General features: G+C 29.9%; 1 protein-coding gene across 1 annotated transcript in view; it reads left to right on the top strand.

The window, feature by feature from the left end:
* Nucleotides 1-1,628: 1,628 nt before the first annotated feature.
* The window catches only part of LOC126771210 (hemicentin-1-like), a 42,473-nt gene continuing 25,732 nt past the window's right edge, over nucleotides 1,629-18,369 (top strand). The window contains exon 1 of the mRNA XM_050490966.1: nucleotides 1,629-1,786. The gene's annotated coding sequence lies outside the window, so the exon portion shown is untranslated. The remainder of the gene's footprint in view (nucleotides 1,787-18,369) is intronic.

Consider the following 18,369-nt stretch of genomic DNA (forward strand, 5'->3'; position numbering starts at 1 on the left):
GCATTAAAACGTTCGCTATGCGAACTCCTTTTTTCTTTGGCTTTTATTGTCGTTTTTTCCCCAGTGCAACTCGTGTTAGCGATTATTTAGTGACTTGAAATGGGCTTATTGATGTTATTTTCCTTGAACACTAGTTCTTATAGATACTTAGATTAAAAATAAATAGTCTATCATCCAGTGGGGATAAAACGTATCGAACCTACAACTTAGGATATGATATTTATATTTTAAGTGAGTGAATTTTCACAGATAAGGTAATTTTCACAAATTGGAACACCGGTTTGTTACAATTTTCTGTAAAGAATCATTTATATACCTGAATCTATGTATTTTTTAATATTGATTGACCATGAAAAGTGTTTCAATACTTTTAAATAATTAAATAAATAAAAGCATCACCGTATCTTTCACAATGCTATTATTATAAGCAGTGACGTCCACTTTACAAGAGAGAAAGTAAATATGATTTTATAAGGCTGAATTACAGATCAATGCATACTTCCTCAGGCAAGATATGTGTTGGCATATCTAATAAATACATCTTTATATCTATCTATCTTTTATATAGTAATTTTATAATCTTACCTACAAATCTTCATTTATATTTCATATAATAAAAACAAACTAAAACATAATTCTTAGATATAAATATAAAACTATAGCAATAAGAGTCATTGTGTGCTTGATACCAGAAAAGCATTTTTCATTTTTTTTTATAGAATACCATCTGATGGTAAGTGGTCACCAATGCCCATAGACATTGGCATTGTAAGAAATGTTAAGCATCGCTTACATCATCAATGTGCCACCAACCTTGGAAACTAAGATGTTATATCTCTTGTGCCTGTGATTATTTGTAGAACTTAAGATGGTTTGTAAGATGTTGCCTAAAGCTCATAGGGCCGCTAATAATTATTATTTTGTATGCAATAATGTTTCTTTTTTTAATTTTATGTTTTCTTTAATTTTATTTTGAAAACATTTTAAAAAATTATTCTAATTATTTAAATGTTTTTATTAATGACATAATATACCGTGCCCATATAATAATAAAGATACGTGCACACAAATAAAATTTGTTAATGTATGTTTTTAATAAATGAACCAACATTAGAAAATGACTGAAAAATCTACTCCAGATAAAATGCTATAGCCAAAAGCAAAATGCATCACTAAATAATACCAAAATCTTTTTTTTTTATTTTTTCTTTTAAATAAGTAAATAATTAACCTAATTTAATATATTCTAACTAAATGTAATTATAAATATTAATTATTAATAGTTAACTGGACCGGATAAAAAAACTGTTGAATTATAATATAACTTTAGCCGCGAAATCAAATATCTCAGCACGGCCTTATGCTAATTCCAGTCGTTATGATTAACCCTGCATAACTCGGTAGGGAAAAAAATCACGTTATATTCATGTTGTTCTGGTGATTACATTACGCAGAAATCCCCAAGCGTTACCTTCGGCTGCGGTTTTGCAATTTAGTTGATACTGGCATAGAGAAAAATTTGCGGTTGGGGCCAACGTCATTGAAGTTGGGACGCATGCGTGCGTACAACGCGTCTGGCGCGCTCTTCGAACCCCGCAGTTGATATCGCTGCGTTGCGACTAACCCGCGTTCCACCGCGTCGGGACTGCCGCTCCCCGCTCTCCCCTCACGTCAAAATAACTAATTGATTAACACCTTAACAACACGAACGAATATGGCGTAAAGTTTACACCACCCAATAAACTTTAATCAACTTTCCGGAACCACTTTTAAGTGATGTGCTTAGGTAGGTAAAGTTTTATTTATTGTAAATTCAGAGCAATCTGTCATTGCAAAGTGACATGAGATGAATGATCGTAAATATTAGAGGTCTTTGTGGTTCCCGTTTTCTGACGAGTCAGCATGACTCGTGTGCTCCTAATGGATTCTCTTCATATACTGCGTAAATAAAATATGAATATTACAAATCTATGTGAGAGCTCGAGCTATATACTTCTCAGGAAACGCTTATAAAGTTTATTTAAAACTTTTTTATTTTATACTTTCATAGATAAGTTCTATTTAAATGCTTTTAAAACTATTTTAAATATAAGAAAATATAACATTATTCCAAAAGATAACGAAGCGAATGATTTTAATATGAAAGTAATACTTTTAAACTAGCTGCAAATGTCAGTAACTTATTTAAACCTTTAAATTTATTACAAATTCAAATTATTCAAGTATGTATGTATATGTTTCGAACAAATTAAAAATGTATTAAACATTTAGTATAATAGCTTATAAGCTTGAAGCAAATAAGAAATTATGATTTAATTTTTATCAACTCTTGAATTGTAGTTCCCTTTAAATAATAAGAACTTTTTTAAAATACGTATTTATATAAATTAAATATAATCAAGTATTGCTTGTAAAACAAGCATAATTTTAACAACAAACACTAAATACATCATATTTTAATTGCTTAATATTAATGTTTAAGTATGTCATTGGACTTTGGTAATATATTAATTGAGATGTGACTCCTTAATGACATAGAAATGAGATGGGTCCCACGAAGGTTAATATTAATCCATCTATTTCAAGTATATAAAACGTTAATTTATCGAATTAAAGCAATTAACAGAAGGCAATGTTAAAATGTTAGTAAAATTATATTAATTGAAATCTGTCACAGAAATATTATTGAACATTGCCTTATATTTGATTATGGAACAAACTATAAGCTTTTTCCTTAAAAGTAGAGTAGTTAGCCCAACAGTACTACCTTTACAGGCTGTTAAATTTTACTTTATTTATTTTCACTATCGCGAAAGATGAAGCGCATTTTATAATATATTATGACATATATAATATCTTCTACCTTAAATATCTCTCATTGATCATTAAAAACAAAATAAAATACACTAAGTTGTTTCAAAAAACAAAGTGTATTTATGTAATGTTAGTTAAATATGACTTATAATGCCATAGTTAATGGTAAGAAAACAAACGGAGGTCATGAATAATGTAGCTCCATTCTTTGATAAAAGTAAAACAATGTTTATCCACGTAGTATTCAAGAATATATTAAAATGTTACGATTCTAGAAAATTCCTTTTATTTTATACATAATAAAAATATATGTTTTTTTTTATTTAAAATAGGTAGACTGCTAAATGAGACAGTTGATGGTAAGTGGTTACCACCGTGTGGAAATTGGCACTGTTAAAAATATTATCAATACCATCACTTGCATCGACAATGCGCCACTGACCTTGGGATTTAAGATGTTTTCCATTGAGCCTGGACGCACACTGGCTCATTCACTCTTTTAATCGAAACACAATAATACTAAGCGAAGCTATTCTGCGGTAGAACATGTGATGAGTACCTACCCAGACGGGCTTGCCCAAAACCTTAGAAGTATACACATGACCATTGTTTGTTAAGCCCACGGTTAGTGAATTAATCGATTTAGATACATTTTAATTAATCTTATACGGCTGGTAAAGAGACGTGTAAGCTTTTATTTAACCTAACTTGTCAATATCTTTGGACTAACTGATTTCAAAACAACACAGTGTCTTGTCAATTCAATGTTTATGTATTTTACATAGAGAAGTAGTTTTCTTAAGTAAATTAGTATTCAAATTGGAGGTGCGAACATGTACTTCACCCTCTTTTTTTAGAAAAGAGATGTATATATTACACATTAATAATGTTGATATATATGTATATACCAACATAATTGATTTCAAGATGTTTACATACAATTGTAGAGAAAATTCCTTATTTTGTTGTGAAAATTGTTGTATAACTATAGAAGTCACACGAAATTTAAAATATCTTACTACAATTCAAATTAAATAAAAACCACTTACAAAGACCAAGCCTCTTTAAATAGGATCAAAAATAGTTTTATACTCGTAAAAGAAATATTTCGTTTGATCGATATAAAAATAATAAAAAAAAACTTGCTCTAAAAATATGATACACCATTCCGATGTTACTTAATAAAGATAAATAAACAAATATCAGTATCGAACCAAACGATCACTTCACCCGTGCCAGTGCTAATAGATGTTAACGCTTACATCGTGTTTCTTTTTTTAAAATCTCTACCAAAAATTTTGTAATATAATAGTTTTAGCGAATATTATTTACATTTTTAAATTTTTATAATGATAAATACTTTATGATTAATACTTGAATCTTCAGCTCTTTTTGATTTACATATAAAAAGTAGATTAGTTTTATCTGAATCTATGAAGGCATGGTGATTAAAAGCAGAACACATAAACATACATACAATGATATGGTTAATATGTCGGATGGAATAATGGTACGCAATTATAAATAACTGATCAAACAAACAGAATATCTTACCACTGTATAAAAAATATAAGAAATAGCAATCGAGGAAATGTATAAGGTTTTTCATAATAAGAGTTAGCTTTTGAACAGGATATGTATCGACGTAAACATCGGTCAAACAAACAATGAATTGGATATATCATTATCATGAATCGCTATACAAGATTGTGTGTTATAATAATGGTATTGTCTTTTTTTATGTACTACGGGAAATCATTATTTTGCGAACAAAAATATTAATAATATGTTTGTGCGTTTACAAATCATGGTTTAAGGCGTTTAGATTGTTTGTTCGACGAAAAAAATTTAAAATACTTTATATGTTTTTGAGTCAAGTTTAGAAACTCAGTGATTCTGGCCCAGGTTCGAACTCAATCAATGTGTATATATTCAATATATATATATATATATATATATATATTATGGTATTAGGTAGGCAGACTGAGAAAGGTCACCTGATGGTAAGAGTGTGACCATTTACCATAATCGCACATTGACTTTGTAAGAAATATTAACCATCCCGTATGTCGCCAACCCAACCAAACCTTGGGAACGAAGACGATATGTCCAGTGTACCTGTAGTTACACTGGCTCACTCACTCTTCAAACCGGAACATGACGACACTAAGTTTTGCTGTTTTGTGATAGAATATATGATAAGTGGGTAGTATCTACATAGACGGACTTACGCACCTACCACCAAGTATATTACATTGGACGAACTCTAAATAAATAATTAATAAATGGAAAATTTCGTCGAGTAAGTAGAAAAATACCTTAAAACATCGTCTCAATTAAATATTATTAAAAGCAAATTGTCGTGATTACCTTCCATTAAACAAAATTGAATCGTTGCCTTTAAATAATATTACCTGCTCATTTCGGTGTGACTTAATTTGCTTTTTTAAGGTGGCATTTTATAAGCAGTGTTATTATCATAAGCTTCATTCTGTGGATTTTTTTTTATTAGGGAGCATAAAAACATTATGAAGTCTTCAGAAATCTTCGTTCAGTCAGTGACGGTAAATTAGATTGCGAAGTTTAAATTGTAAGTTACGGGGAAAATGTTCCAACGAATGTCATTCATTTTAGTCGTGACTTTTTGTTTGGGCCTACTTTCTAACAAAAGACGGGAAAACGGGACTCGGGGAATTCGTAACTTTTTATACAAATATTATTTAATTATCTTACATAATTTTTATTTACTTTAGTTGTACTTTTTATAGTTTTTTTTGGCAATAAGCTATGGATTCCTATATGGAAGAGAGGGATTGAATTGTATGCATCCAAATATAGAAAAATTTACATGTATAATACATGTATTATGTTATTTCGCTGAGAGGTCATTATCAATTAGTAAATTTGGAGATAAAGTCCAATCCTTTTTAGTTGCCAGATTTATTTATACAAAATTAATTTCAGCCTAAGTGGCCTATGACAGATTGAAAGTATAAATTAAGACGTATATTTGAAGCACATTTCCTACATTAAAAAATGGTCCCCTCGGCAGATATAAACAAATAAATCGATAAAACAAAAGTTTCAAATGAAAAAATCTAAATACACGTTACGTCAATCTATAATTCTATAAATTTATTTTCTTCAAAGTTGGAAATTTCAACATGACAACACATTCGAATATAAAAATAAATCTTTAAAGAAATTTTGTTTTGTCTTGATAATCTTTTAATAAGAAATGTGGCGGATTATTCGATGTGTAATTTTTCTTTAAGCTAAAATGTAAAACATTTTGTATACCTTCCAAGATACTATTGGTTAAAAAAATATCTAAATGAGATTGCCTTTTACAAACAATGATAATGAAAACGACAACGTAGAAGTATTCGAATACTTTAAAGTACTATCAGTACACAAAAAAATTAATCATGTACTCCTTTTTAAAAAAATATTTTTACTACAACAGAAACTTTATAACACATAAAATCACAACAAGGCCTATAACAAGATACAGACATTTAAAGCATACAACATTTATGGAAACCAAACTGCAGATTATCTTCTACTAAAGCTAATAATGGTAGTTCCATTAGATTTTAAAGCGAGATTGACAGAATATTAAGTATAAACTCAAAAAATATTTGCTAAACGGTTCAATGTCAAAACGAATAATACTTTTGTAATAATATTTAATATTGTATGTCTGCACGCTCATAATATGTACAATATTAAAATAGCTTTGTTTTGCTTTATTTAGTGAAAGCTCACCTGTATATTATTTTGTTTTTTTTATTAGATTTGATGTGTGTGTGTTTTAATTATATATGTTAGTTTATTTAGAGTTCATGTTTGTTAGTTTAAGCAGCACCCAAACAAGCTGACAAGGCTTATGGGCGAAAATAATAAAAATAACAATTTAAAAAAGAAAACAATAACAAAGGTTTTATATTTTTAACGTATTGCAATATAGGAAAAAACTGGTACTAGAATTCTTTGATTGTTAACACAACATAATTATGATGATCTGAATCATCAAAATAATTACCGGTTAGTAGTAGTTAGTGGAACTATTGGCGAACTGTTGGGGTAACACCGACTCGCATGCAATCGTCATTCGCTCGTTTGACAGTCTGCCAACCTATTTGAAATATATATACACTATTACTACTTACTTACTGATATTTACTGATACTGATACTTATTGATACATATATATATTGTATACTAATAAGTCGTGGCCTTTCATCGTCTGCATTTTTTTATTTAACTATAAGTAAACAAACTATAATAAATAATTTTTTAAAACAATTGCTAATGTTTTTATATTCATTGGAATAAATAATAAATAGACTTCAAGTTTCATTCTTTATTTTTAATTGGAAATTTTATTCGAAAAACCATCAACAACTTCCCTAGCAATTGTAAATACGCACAACATTAAAAAAAGAATGAGTACACAATTGTTTCGCCTGTTATTCGGCTACATTGAGTCAGTAACTCTTTTAAGAGACAATGTATTCGTTTGTGTGTACAGAAAACGTTAAAAGTGTTTTAATAATAAAACCAACAAAATGTTTTCATGTACATTTTTTTTTGTTTTATACAAAGATTATACAAAGTTATAAAATTATTAGATGACGTCACATACTAAGAATAAAACTAGGTCTTCATTAATTTTTGTTACATCAAAACGTGAAAATATTTAAGTAAAAATAAATATATTTTTTTATTTTTATTTAAGTCGAGATGGCCTAGTGGTTAGAACGCGTGAATCTTAACCGATGATCGTGGGTTCAAACCCGGGCAAGTACCACTGAATTTTCATGTGCTTAATTTGTGTTTATAATTCATCTCGTGCTTGACGGTGAAGGAAAACATCGTGAGGAAACCTACATGTGTCTAATTTCATTGAAATTCTGCCACATGTGTATTCTACCAACCCGCATTGGAGCAGCGTGGTAGGATAAGCTCCAAACCTTCTCCTCAAAAGGGAGAGGAGGTCTTAGCCCAGCAGTGGGACAGTTTAACAGGCTGTTACTGTATATTTTATTGTCATAATAAAATCAATAATATTAAAACAAAATTATCAAATTCATATAATATAAATAATGATAAAACAATTATTATAACATTAAGATGGCTTGATTAAGATGAAATTATTAGAACAGTCTTAATAAATTGTGGGTTACCCAGGACAAACCTCATTGAATTTTCACGTGCTTAATTTCACGTGCTTAATTTTATAATTGGCGGTGAAGAAAAGGGAGGATACTGACGGATCTGCCACAAATTGTGTATACACAAAGCCTTATTGGAGCAACATGGATTATGAACTAAGCCTTCACCTCAAAAGTAGAGAAGGCCTTAGTCCAGCAATCAAATATTAAGAGGTTGCTTATTTATCTTTTAATTATAACAAAGAAATTATTTTTATACATTTTAAATCGTTTATTTAATATTTTAATTCTTAATATAATAGTCTCGTTTTAATATCTATAACTTCATATACAACATTTTCGTAAAATAGCACAATAATAAATTCTAACGTTGTTCAGATAGGGAATAAAAAATTTCCTTCCTAAAATCCAATTCAAATTCTTTGATATTAAGCAAACAAACTATTCAGAATGTTTGTGGTTGTGGTTTGCTTTGGTCGAGGGGCGGAATTCCTTATAAGATTTATTTGTTTACACTGAGCTGACTACTTTTTTGGACTCGGCTTTTGTATTCAGCGGACAAAATCTGCGTCATACCAAGTTTGTTTTGGAATTTGCAGTAGATCGTATTATTTTTAGAACAATTGAAAAACTTCAGCCGGTCATATGTATATATAATTTTATATAATTAAAAATTGCAATCACGAATAATGCTTATAATCTTATAATAAGTTTTATTGATATATTAAGAACGAACCTAACGAAAAATATTACAAGCATCACTTCAAACGATGAATGATCAATGATGATGATGATCAGCGGTTAGGTAAATAAACCGCCTGTGGAATGTGGTGGTTTTATTTATATTTGCCAATCCGTATCGGGTTTTGCCTAACATTTAATGAAAATTCTTACAAATAGAAAAAAATAATATTACATTGAAAAGAATTCAATCACAAAACTCAACTCTGACCGTACTAGATCTTTAACTCCACACATTGAAATCAGTACAAAGGTCAATCCAACGATTACCGCTTGACCTTTCGTTGTGACGGGTGTAACTTTTTCATTGCACCGTTCAAAGCGGAGTGAATGAGACGATCTAGCGAACGATGTATTTTATTCTGCCATTATTATCCTGTAGCAAATTGGATAAAAGGCGGATACGCGGCTGCCATCCCACAAATAACGTAGAATGGACTTGCTGTACGTTAACGGTGATATTTTTATCGTTATAACTGATGCTATTGTATTTGATACTGTGATATAAAATATTTTCGATAAATTTTTTGTTATCAATTAGTAGCTTTACTTATATTCTATTACTATTTTTAGGTTTGTCACATTACTACTTTATTTATTCAAAATTTTAAATAATATTTATCGAAGGATCCTACGTAAAGAGTCGTAATTGGAATAAGTTAATTTTACAGGAGAACTATATTATAAGTTTGTAAATATATATCAAAAAGGGCTTTTTGTTCCGTTTTTAAAATTGGATATACAACTCAGATACAATTTTGGTTTACCTAACATATTATAATTATTATAATACAAATTATGAAAGCCTTTGCCGTAAAAGTTGTAAAAAGATGTATGTACTACTTTCGATTCTTGACGTAGGACCTATCGAAATATGACGATAATAAGTAAACATATTCGTTTATTGAAATTTGTTTTAAAAACATAAGCTATGATGATTTTGTTTTAGATATTTTTTAAATGGAGTATAATCTATTAAATCATAAAACATTTTTCATTTCAATTAAAACTGATCAAAACAGATCAAAGGTAGGTACAGCAGAGTATTGTATATATTTATACATAAAACCGTAATAATGTAGGTTCACCATTTTATGGTGTAACCTGATCATTGAAGCGTAAATATCGATAAACTTTTTGCACATGACTTAAATAACAAATCGCTCCAATGTGTAGTCGAATGAAAAGTCATACAATGATTTTGGCTTTGCTCAAGAAAACCTTTGTTTTGCTCATATACTCGTATGCTCACTTTGCAATATAAATTGCAAAATATTATCAGTATTCATGGATTTGTTAAAGTTGAACTACAATATTCCGTTAGTGTTCAGAATCAAGTATAGTCAATAAATACCTAAAAACCTACGGAAGAAGAATATACATAGTATATATAACAAATCTGTAACTAATCGCTGTCTGTACATGGAAGATATATGAGTAAAACTTTTACCGGGGGCCTTTATCAACGCAACAGAACGCAATTCGAATTGTATGTTACCGCATTTAGATCCAGGTGCGGCAATAACCGAATAAATACTAATATCTCGCGAAAATAGAACTAAATATGTTGCATATACTGAAATATTATAAGTCTGCACTTAGTGATTTTTTTTTAAATTATACGCGGGTAAAACCGCGGGCACAGTTAGTATTTAATAACCTTCTGGTATAAATTTATAATTAATTTTTGCATTAAACAAGCAGAATAATTGATTTAGCGTGAGGACTAATTTACTTTATATATATCCAATATACCTACATATATATATTCGATTTATTAAATTTTATAATTTAATTAAAATTTGACATTAATTTGAGAGTGATTGATTAGAGAGTGCACCTTTGTTTGCGCACACTTGCGCACTTTCATATGTCCTGCGCAGTTGACTAGTCTCTCTTGCGATTGGCCACCGTGGCCGAAATCAGTCAAGAGGACGTTTAGTTATCTATATCTCAAAATAAAATTAAGTAAAGTAACAGTCCCTGTAAATGTCTCGCAGCTAGCCTAAGGTCTCGATATTTTAAGTAGAAGGCTTGATATGAGCCCATTTCAAAAAGATAGTATTAGATTATTTGGAGTCTTCATAGTATGTAGGATAGTTTTAGTAAAAATCGTACCTCTTTTACAGTTGGTACAAAAATGCTGCGTGGTAAAGTTTCTGCTCGATCACAAAGTATGTGAATAAAGTACCCACTTTGAAGGTTAGAGGAGGTTCTATTACCTACTTAGTTTTCTACGTACTACACATGCGGGTGCTTCACTAGATCAGAAACTTGATATCAGTCTTTGACTTCGTAGAAAAACTGCCGGATGAGCTCTAAAAATTTAAATATTTTATTATTAAATCCATTCGTAACTGATATTATTTTCTATTTTATTAATATTTAAAATTTCAATATTTAAAATACTTTTAATAAATTAGAATATTATTTTATATGTAATTATTTGATTATACTATCTTAGTACAGTGAAAAACATTTTTTTAACGTTATATAATTATAAAGGCCACCGTTTATTGACATTGGTAATGTAAAAAATATTAACCATCCTTTATAACGTCAACCACCCTGGAAAACTGTGATATTATATCTCTTTTGCCTGTTTTTACACTAGTACAGTAACCCTTCAATCAGGAACATAACAACACTTAGAATTGCTATTTAACGATAGGACATATTATCATGAGTGGGTGGAAAAAACAAAGCTTTACAAGTAAAGTAAACTAAGAGCCTGTAAATGTCACATGCTGGACAAATATGTTCTCTCAACTTGATGATGAAGGTTCGAGCTTATTCGATCATGCTACTGCTGTTCCTAAGTAGATTCGTAGATATAAATTTGGCAAAATTTGACTTTACTAAAGATAAAACAATTATAAATACAAATAAAGCTATGAAGTGGTACCTAACCGTCTTTGAACCGGTAATTTTCGATTAAGGTTCCTGCGGATTCTTGGAGGTGGTCCAATTCATCTTTTTTTTGTCTTGATATTCCACAATCTCCTAATACTCAATATCTACAAATGTAAATAAATTCATTCTCTTTAGGGAAACTCTAATGTATCGATATATATCATAATAAATGTCTAAAATAATAATTCTAACTTACATTTTAGTGAATCAATCATATAAATAGGTATAGTAAGTACAGCATTTTTATTTCGTAAAATAAATTAAATTAATCTAAAAATGCTGAGTTTAATTCATGTAAAAAAATTTATATGGAAAATTATGAGAAGCATATTAAATTTAAATTTAATAAAAATTAAGATATTATTAATTGTAAAAAAAATGTATTGATTTTTGTTTTGTACTTAACTACACAACAAAACGGAATTGCACGAGAAGTACACGAAACGTCGGCAGTAGATGAAATGAAAATAATATTTAAATGACATATTATACGTAAACTCACATTTAAATAGCAAAAATCCTTTAATGCATGAACTTTATTTCACTCTATGCATATCTGAAGGCATCACAATCAACTTAGCTGAGTTTTCTTCTTTGTTAATGCTTCTTTGCGCCAAGTTGAGTATAAAATTATCCTCATAATGAAAAAGAAACTCAAACCGGAATAGCCTTATTTCTATTTGAGGATGTTTCTAAATGCAGCGTTTACGATCTCAACTTTACTTAAAAAGCGAAAAAAAAAACATTATGGAAAGTCAAACGGTAATTCAATTAGGCAACTTAAGCTCTCTTTCAAATGATAATGAATGAATTTCATTCACCTTAACGAGTGTATCTACTTAAGTCTTCCATGTTTTAAAGCTTATAGTTTTTTGATGTTCATATTTTTAAAATATAAATTAATAAAGTCAATCAATAACGAATATCCATCTATGCTTAAAGTATTATGTTACGGGGCTCATAACTATCGGTACAAAAGCCTAATATAGACGAATATATAAATATATGTAGGGAAAAAAATAATATATAGTAATATTAGATATTCCTGTCAGGAGTATATGATGGACCAGGTTGATTGACGATATGAAGAAGACGGGAAACCACAGCATACGGTTCAGGATCGCTGAAGTGACAGCAGTTTTAGACACTTTTCTCTTGGTAAATAAATACATAAATTTTATTACTTCCAACGTTAATTATTTTCTAAAGAAATAATTATTTCATCAAAACTTTAACACTTTAACAGATTGAGTAAATGTTGCCATTGCTTACTTTAACTTGAAGAACAAATAAATAAAGCCGCATGTTAAACAACCCCTGTGCCGGGAACCCGAAACGTACACTTAACATAAATATCAACACCTAGACTAATTGAAATATTTGTTTGATTAATAAACGCCGTCTTGGATTGAGATCAAAGTAACTTAGCTTAAATTAAGATATTAAGGTATATTATTAAGCAATAAATGAAATGAAATTAAAATATATAATGTTATTTAATTTGACTTGATAAAAACTATAAAAATGAAAGCAATTGAAATCGGACTAGGTCATAGGCATCATCTAAAACAAAATAGATCTTTTGAATAAAATGGATTTTAGCCTATTTTTTAATATATAATTGAAAGGTACTGGCAACTGGAACACTTAATGGTAAGTGGCCATCACTCATAGACATTGTCATGGCATTAATGACCTACCTTTTTACGTTAAAGTTATTTCTTATATTTAATTATTAGTTTATGATACATCATTTCTTTTTAATTGTATTTATGAAATTTGATTGTCGAAAAAGAGTATTTACCGAGTTTCTTACCTAAAAGGCCTACAACGCACCTGCAAGCCCAAGGGTGTTGCGGATATCCATAAACGATGGAAGTCACTTCATCAGGTGATTCTCCTACTCGTTTGCCCTTTGTTACATAAAAAAAATATTCCGAACCGGGGTAAGCTTTAAATTTAATTGATTTTTGTAAAATGACAATTCAAAAGTGCTCGCAAGAGCTTACTTAAATGAAGCATAATTTGTTTTGATTTGATTATAAAATAATTTTCACGAAAGCAATTATTAATTTGGGATACGTCAACCTTCAAACGTCACTTATATAAATCTAGTAACGTAATATTTTTATTAATTATTCAAAATGACATCCCGGTAGGATGACTGACGATTTTTTGTATGTTGATGTACATATGTAATTTTTTTAAACAAAATGGTCAATGTACATCTATTTCACGAGGCTTTATTCATTTTTGACTGATTTCAAAACTGTTTGTTAAACAGTTATTAATGTATTATTTCCATGAGATTTGTTTCTCAATATAATATAATACTAATGCAACATGCTTTAATTTTCTCGTATTACTCACATTTACCGTCAGCAAGTCACCACTTTTCGATAGCTGTAGGTCTATATTTGAAAGTATTATTCTTTATTATAATTAATAACAAATTTAAAATATAATTTTCTGGTAATATAGTTTACTGCTACAACATGCAATTTAGACTACTAGTACTTCTGTATATGTTGTACAATATTCAAAGAAACGTTTAAGACAAGAAAAAAGACGTGAGGTGAACGGTAAGATCGGATGACTGCCTCGTTGGTCTAGTGGCTAGATATAGGACCGCTGACCCGGAGGTCCTGGGTTCAATTCCCAGGTCGGGCCAATAAAAAGTTATTGAGTTTTTCTGTCAGAAAATTCTCAGTAGCAACAGTGCCTTGGTAAGCACGTAAAGCCATTGGTTCTGCACCTGAACTCTTTCTGGTCATATCGGATTGTCGTCCCATTGGATTATGAGAGCTAGGGAATTGAGATTGCACTACAATAAATCCTACGCAGTTGTCTAATATCTCTTGAGACTGGCCGCCGTGGCCGAAATCGGGCTGGAGGAGGATTAAGGATGACTTTTTAATTTACGGCAATTATTTTAAAATATACTAATTCTATTGATTTTTATATAGATTATTTTTGATTGAGTTGATGTTGGTAGTGTTTTTTATTTTATTTTTAATTATAAAAAACAGTAGATGCAGCCAGATCAATCATAATGATTGTTTCCTGGCTTAATAACTTTATTATTCTCATAAAAATTAAATTCACTTACCTTGGAACTTAATACTATATTTAAAATTAACACTTACATTACACGTGAGATTTTTTTTTAAAAAATTATTCAGTTCTGTATAAATTAATCTGACACGACAAGAGAGAAGAAAGTCTCAGAATTGGGTTTAGTGTGCACGGAACTTTATATCAATGCCATAGACACAGGTATACAAAATTAATTTAAAATATACTCAAAATACACATCTAGTCTAAATGTGTTTCATAAAAAAGCCCTGTACCAAATCCCTTGAGGCGATTACATTGTGCTAAATTGTCGGACTATTACACCAATGGGTCCAATCCAATTTCATTTACGATAAACGTTTGTATTTAAATAGTGAATCAATCTGATATATCTGATATATTTTTAAGCCTTAGTTTAATTAAATTGTACTAGAAAATCATATAGACAAATCAAATAGGCAAGAAGACAAGAAGGCTGTAAAAGATTTCATAAGAAATGTACGCATTTATTATATAACATTTTTTTTATAGAATAGGAGGGCGGATGAGCAATTGGGTCACCTGATGGTAAGTGGTCACCAACGCCCTTAGACACTGGCATTGTAAGAAATGTCAACCATCGCTTACATAGCCAATGCGCCACCAACCTTGGGAACTAAGATGTTATGTCACTTATGCCTGTAATATTACTGGCTCACTCACCTTTCAAACCGGGACACAACAATATCAGGTACTGCTGTTTTGTGGTAGAATATCTGACGAGTGGGTGGTGCCTACCCAGACGAGCTTGCACAAAGCCCTACCACCAGTAAAAGTCTTTTTTTTATTAAGTTAATTAAATAGTTACTACTTCTATGTTTGTTAAAGTTATTATAGGCAGTTCACAGCTTGCAGTCAAAATGTGAATACAAAATGATTTAAATAGCTCTACTTGGTAAATAAGTACGGTAATGTGCTTAGCTAATCTGAGCTTGTTTCTATTAATTGCCTCAATTAATATTAATGGATTAACCTAATACGTACCGGAAAATCCCGGCCAGGGCGAGAATCGCTTAACAATTGAACAATGCCAAGGCATCACGGCGTGATATCAATTATATCATTAAACCACAATTTATTACAGTCTAATAAAATTATTTTAATAAATCAATCCTATTTACTTAGTTCATTACTCCACCGTTTATAACTGCAATGGACCGTGTGATACTTAGTTGAAACTGACAAATTGAAACTGATTGATTCTATAAGATAGTTGGATTTACTACTAATACTATTTTTTTTAGAATACTCCAGTTTATATTTTTTAATGATTTAATTGTTTTTATTTTTAAAAAAAAGACGGTAAAAAGTTCGTCTACGTATTTTGAATTGATAAATCAGAGCAGGTGACGTAGGAAACTGTGGGGAATAACTGTCGGAAAGAAAACACACCTTAAACTGTAAAGGATAGATAAATTAGAAAATGAATTTTGAACGGGAACCCTTTTGTTTTATCATGAACAATAGTGTACGCGCGCCTCGCACACTTAATGCACTAATTCCCACCAACATAATTGAAAATTGACAATTTGCAATGCTATAGCTTTATTTATTTTTTCTTGACATGCATTTTCATTCACGAATCTGCGATTAATTTGGTGGTAATGTAAAGTTATAATAAAAAAATTATCAATATACATTAGACATTCTTATGTCTTTAGGAAGGTTTTAGTCTTCTCATTATTCCTACTATGCCAAAGACTTTGATTGCGATGGAATTCAATTGCGAAAAAATAAAAAAGTGAAATAATTAACCAAATATCCGGTTTATATTTTGAAAAAGCTTTACAAAAACTTATTAATTAAGGAACTGTAGTGGAATTCTAGAAGTTTTGTTTGTCTGTTTGTCTTCTACGGTGCTGTTGAATACAGCGGGATAGTAAATACATAAGGCAGGTTTCCTCACGATATTTTCTTCCAACGCCAAACATGAGATGAATTATAAGTACAAAATACGCAAAAGGAAACTCAGGAAATGGAATCCAACTTTGTACCTTAAGGTAGTTAAGGTTCACGTGCAAGATAGTTCAGTGGCTCAAGATATATAACAATACAAAATGTTTCCTATTTAGTTCTGAATATAAAGATACCCACACCGACGACGTAACAAAGCTATGAAAGGATTATATAGAATAAAATATAATTTTAGAATGATTGTTGAAAATGCACATGACAAAGCAAGTATGAATTTGTTTCTTAGTTTTATATTTTGCATGACAAACGTTACTTTCGTGACTCGACCAAAACAAGGCAATTTTGTATTTATGGTGACATAACTCCATGACGCGTGTTAAATTTTAAATATAACCACATTTATTATTCTTAAATATATTTAAGTTCATGATGTGTAGTTATTCTTGTTTACTTCATTAATAAAAAAAAATATAATGTCTCACTTCGCTATGATCATATGTAAAGGTAATTTTAAGTACACTCATGAATAACAAAGGCGCTGTAAGATACATTAACCATTCTTTACAATGTCAATGCGCAACCAACCATCTGAACTAAGATTTAATGTTGTACTGGCTCACTCACCCTTGAAACTGGAACACAACAATACTAAGTATTGCTGTTGGGTGGTTGGATATATGACGAGTGGCTGGCTTATATAGATAAAAGGTACTCTTTCTAAACAGACGCTACCAATTGTCTTCGATAATAAGGCCTCAATATTAAATCTACAAAAAATAAAAAATAAATCAAGTTGAGTTAAATTTGACATTATTTATAAATTACAGGATTTTTCTCATATAATATACCTATTTTAATTATATTACCATAGAAAATTGTATTTGATATTATGATCTAACTATTTAGAGTCTCAATACCAATATATGTTGACTGTATTTGTACCGAGCTTACTCTTAATTACTCTAGCGCCAAACATCAATACCATGTAAAGTTTGTTAGATATGAAAGGGAGCTAGTTATAGGAAAAAGGGGTATGAAATCCTAAAACCGTTTACTAATTTTAATTACTCTTTTATATAAGACACATATCACTAAGTAAATTATTTGCGAACTGTTCTTAAAACAAAATGATATTATTTTGTTAAAAATATTAATGTTCGAATTTTAAAAGTGCCATTTTAAGTGCGTCTCGTTTTCAAGATATGGATTTGGGGGTAGAAATGTGACAGTTTGTGCTCAAATGTGTTTCGGTCGTCCTTGTGTAATAAAACCGATAATGATTCTATTTTTAATTAAAATTGTTATTACGTCAGTGATGGCAGCCGTATACACGTTTAATTAAATTTCGAAATGGCGTGGTTCTATAAAAATACTGTCAATATAAATCAAAGGGATTCGCTCGTGGTGGGTGTTCTGAAGAAAAAAAAAATGTTTTATTTGATTTGATTTAGGTATTTAAAAATAAATAAACATGTAAGCAGATTAACTAATGTTAATGATGATATGAACCTGATGGCTAGTTGTGATCACCGCTCATAGACCAGTGACATCGCCAATGCGCCACCAACCTAGAAGGCTAAGCTACCTTATAAACTGCTTGCTTACCTTATAAGCTGAAACACAACAATTAACTAATTACTAAATAATTCATATGAAAAATGTTCCTAATACCTATAATATGAGATGCAGTTAATTT

The sequence above is a fragment of the Nymphalis io genome, chromosome 10 (genome assembly GCF_905147045.1).
Source record: "Nymphalis io chromosome 10, ilAglIoxx1.1, whole genome shotgun sequence".
Taxonomy (NCBI): Eukaryota; Metazoa; Arthropoda; class Insecta; order Lepidoptera; family Nymphalidae; genus Nymphalis; species Nymphalis io.